Below are 5,026 nucleotides of genomic sequence, written 5' to 3'. Positions count from 1 at the left end.
TTTTCAGCTGATTTCCACTTTTTGGTGCTCATTTAGGCTTATTTACACCTTATTAGGAACAACTGTGCTCTCTCCACTTTCTTCTGGTAATTTAATATTTCTGCTTTTTCAGTTACTTTTCAGCTATGTCTTTGCTAATTTCAGCTTTTTTAGCTAATTCACTAATTTTTGTGCTAATTTCTGCTTAATTAAACCAAACTCAGCAAATAAGTGTTCTTTTTTCTTGTCCTTCTATTTCAACTATACATTTCAGTATGTTTTTAGTTAATTTCAGCAACTTCTTCAGCAATAAGCATTCACACTGAATTTTCACATGCAATTTCTTTGTTACTTGGGGGGAGAGATAATTAGCTAATTCCCAATCAGATGGCTTAAATTACTAAGTGAAATTATTGCAGCTTTGTGTCAAAGGAAACCAAAACTGATAATAAACTCTGAGAGGGTCACATTGGAGGGGAGTAAAAGCATCAGTTTAGATGTTACCCTTCAAAGCAGGTGTGTAAGATCATCTCTGCTTTACAATCCTGGAAGCTTTTTTAAAAATCTAAACACAAAGTTCTATATTGCAAGTTTCAAGCAGAGTTGCCTGTAAGATACATAGATAATACTAATTCAATGAAGTACTTTGTAAAGCGTTCCTTGTATTTTTGTTTAAGTTTCCAGCTTGTTTCAGCCTCTTCTCATTTCTTTTCCCTTTTCCTCTAGGTGGAGCCGTGGGCAGGCTCATCTACTGCACTGCACTTCCTGGTTCCAACTCCAGTCCAGTCCTCACCTGTATTCAGTTACCTCATCAGGCAGTGCTATTTAGGACCAACCACATCCATTGCTTGACTGTACCTGTGTTGAACTACTGGCTGCACATTTGCACTGTTTGTGTTCAGAGTTCAAGCTGTAATTAGATAAAATCAACCAAAATGTAAATTGGAGTTAAGAATCCTGACTTACTTCTGGCCTCAAAATCCAATATGGCTTCCTCGCTCATGAGAAGCTAAGGTGATAAACTTTTATTTGACTTGTCAGTTTGTATTCATTAAATTAATTGCACAAATAAAACCATACTGGCTTTGTTGGAAAATGGGCTGGTTGAGTGAAATTTTCCAGTGACTGACATATCATTCAGTCACCTGCAAAGTATTTTTGGAATAACTATTTGGCACATTGTTATTTTGTCATAGCAAATAAACAACAACGCTGTTTTCTAAACTTTATTTAAATTCCTGCAGCTGTTTCCATGTTTACGAACTAAAAACTTTAAATGTATAAAGCTAAACAAAACCCAACGAGGCAGCGAAACAGTTATTAAAAAAATTACACAAACGTTACATTTATGGTTTATAATATAATTGACCATTTATTCAATGTTCTTGCTTGCTGCATTAGATATAAACTATCACATTTATTTATTTATTTATTTATTTATTTTTGTCTCACTTGTTGCAGATTGCTTTGACCAAGGCAGATTTCTTGAGCCTGTCTCGTCAGGTGGGATGTTGTGATCCTCGCTGGTTGGCAGAGAGGCCTAGAGGCCGTCTAGACAGGAGATGAGCAGTTAACTGGGCCCTGGCAGAGCGGCTGGTATGAGCAGGTCGGGGCTTCTGGTTCTCCTGTTACAGAGAAGATACATCCACAGAGCGATGTCTTGTAACCTTTTTGGTCAAACTAAGCTATTTTCTGCAGGATTAATGGGAAAAACTCATGTCTGATCTCAACCTGCCTGAGATACACTCACATAACTGCATGTGCAATATCATCTTGTTGCTTTGGGTTCAACAAATCCTAATACTACTAAAAAAATGTTTGTGTTAAGTCTCCAAACTTGTGATTTAAGACTTGACCCTTGGTTGTTTGGCATCTGGTAAGAGCCTTTGTGTGCCTGGGTAGCACAGGCCATGCCTGCAGCTTGGAGCATTTGTGTCCAGAGGGCAGCGGTGACATCTGGTGAGGTGTACCGTTCATCGTTAAAGAATATGCAAGTTGTTATGTTGGATACTTGGATTATTTTCTATGTCAGACTTGCTTCCTTGATCTTTTGTGAGCCTATTCAAGCAGCTACCTGCCAGCAAACCCGTGCAACAAAGTACAATAAAGAGTGTGATACCATTGTTGCACATGTTCGACACTAAGCAGACTCTGTTCCACACATTTTCATGTTAAGTTGCAGTTCTGCTCTGAACTTTGTATGTTGCATTTAACAATATGACACTCAAACTTTGTTACTTTTTGCTTGTAATATGAGGTGATTAGAAAAAAACAAGGTCCCCAGCAGTTTTAATTTGGATTTAATAACTGTGTCTGTGAGTGTGAGCCTCTGTTTTAAAGTTATGCAAAATCTTAGAGAGATGCATAACCCTTGTTTTTGCTCTATACGTGTTATTAATGACTGAGTCAACCCAATTCAAGATGGCTTCCACAGCTAATTAACCTTGGCAAACACAAAAATGGGTCTAACTCATTCAAGTTGACAGATATTAAGTTGAAACCTGAGGTGGTTGTACCTGAGAGTCATTCTTAACCCATATTACAAGCACTAGATCATTGAACATCTTTGTTTAAAACTTTGGCATGGAATCATAACTGGTAAATGGACTGTACTTATATAACACCTTTTTATCTTATCAAGATACTCAAAGCTCTTTACAACACAATATGTGCCCTCATTTACCCATTCATACAGCACTCTACTAGATCTATACCAAGACTAATCAGTGTTTTATCACATTCACACACCGATGGGACACACAGTGGATGCAATGAGGAGTTCAATGTCTTGCCCAGGGACACTTCGGCATGTGACTGCTGGTGGAATCGAACCCCCAACTCTTGCAGTGGAGGACGACTGCTCTAACCACTCAACCACAACTGCCTCATGGAAGGCTGCAGTATTGTGTTTTGTCGAGGAACGACACTTTTCATTTGATAGTGTCTGTGAGTACAAAGTATAACACTCGGATTTTATGCATTGTATTCACACACAATTGGCCTTGAAACTTTGGGAATTTAACAAAAAGACTCCTGATCCTTGTGTCTGCTTTGTCTTTCTTGAACTGGAGCCACAAACTTCAAATAGTCCAAGAGTTCAGTTGTCAACTGGTAGACCAAATGTTTTCCTTCCTATCAATAATGATTTGTGAGTAATGTGATATGAAATGTAAGCTGTCCACATCAGACTGGCTTCTTACATATTTATATCTCTCATATCACTCTGTAGTCTTGCTTAGTGACGTTATTAACAGTCATAAATCCGTCACTGGCGGGCTCTCACCAAGGTCACATTAATGATGATATCAATGTTTGTGTTGGATCCAGACTATCAGTAAAAGCTAGGCTCTTTTTTGAGCTCCGTGTTCCACACAAGTGATGGATTTTGAGTTGAGACCAAGAAAAAGTCTCAGAGGACTTCTGGGAGTCCCCACTTGTAGCTCCTTGTTTTCATCATCACTGCACTTGATTTTCCCCAAGCTGACCCAAGTATGAGTATTTCCCATCAGCTCAGCCAGAATCTGCTTGATGTTGGTGATGAAACACAGACTAGTGTGGGGTTTAAATCTGCGTATACACGCCTAGTTTATTTTATAAAGTTTGATCCCCAAAATATTTGGTACTACTCTTTTTGTGAGAGTCAAACCTTGTAGTATAATTCAGAGCAAAGAGTTGTGGTGGAGTTTGTCTGGTTTAAGTCAAACAAGCCACAATTTTATGAACAAATTCAAAGAAGGTGGATTGCTCTCTTCAGGTCAATGGTGAGGTTCTGCCTCAAGTAGAGGAGTTCAAGTATATTGGGGTTTTGTTCACGAGTGAGGGAAGAATGGAGCGTGACATTGACAGACGGATTAGTGTAGCGTCTGCAGTATTGCAGACTCTGTACCGGTCCGTTGTGATGAAAAGTGAGCTGAGCTGTAAGGCAAAGCTCTCTGTTTACTGGTCGGTCTACGTTCTTACCCTCACCTATGGTCACGAGCTCTGGGTAGTGACCGATAGAATGAGATCATGGATACAGGCAGTTGAAATGATTTTCCTCCGCAGGGTAGCTAGACTCTCCCTTAGAGATAGGGAGAGAAGTTCAGTTATCTGGGAGAGACTCAGATTAGAACCGTTACTCCTCCACATCCAGAGGAGCCAGTTGAAGTGGTTCAAGCATCTGGTAAGGATGCTCTCTGGGTGCCTCCCTAGGGAGGTGCTTCGGGCGTGTCTGACTGGGAGGAGACCCAGGACATGCTGGAGAGAGTATGCCTCTCGGTTGGCCTGGGAACACCTTGGAATCCTCCCAGAAGAGCTGGAAGAGGTGGTTGTGGAAAGAGATGTCTGGGCCTCCCTGCTCAAGCTGTTTTTGTGGTATGTGTGAAACACATTTAGATATTCAGAGTAGTAATCAGTACCTTACCTTTGGTATATAACTCTGGTTAAAATACTTTGAAGAGTTTAATTCTGACCAGCTTGATAAGATAATGGCTAGTCTGAACCATCAACTATGAATAAAATGTAGATATGTGACAGGAACATGGAAGTTAAAGCTGAAATTAGACCAACTTCCCTGTTGCCTGGTTCTAGTACAAGTTTTAAGTTCCACATTCTCAAGATATAGGAACAGGGCAGTGGAATAAAAAAATACACCTCTGATATGGTTTGGGTTTATCTGCAGAGATCTGTAAGGTTCGTGGACAGACAGTTTCTGTGATCAGGCAGATAAACAGAATGACAGCCACTGATCTTATGCAGGAATGGTGAGTGCTTCCTGAAGGAGTAGGGCAGGATGACGTCACTGGAGCAGACAGGTATACAGCAGAGGAGCTGGTTGGAGTGGGATGTAGCCCAGACTAATGTCCAGGGGCAAGAGTCAGGCGGAGAGCAGAAGGTCGTTAACAGAGGGTCAGAGGTCCAATAAGTCCAAGAGGAACATCCGTGAGGCATAGTAATTAATCCAAAAGAGCAGATCGATACCATGGTCAGATGGGCGATAAGGTAACAGGTAAGGAGCAGGCAGATCAATAATCCAAAAGATAGGCATGTGGTCGAGACAAGATAATCC

The sequence above is a fragment of the Nematolebias whitei genome, chromosome 20, assembly GCF_014905685.2.
Source record: "Nematolebias whitei isolate Nwh7 chromosome 20, NemWhi1, whole genome shotgun sequence".
Classification (NCBI taxonomy): Eukaryota; Metazoa; Chordata; class Actinopteri; order Cyprinodontiformes; family Rivulidae; genus Nematolebias; species Nematolebias whitei.
The sequence above is the reverse complement of the archived record's forward strand: the minus strand, read 5'-3'. Positions refer to the sequence as shown.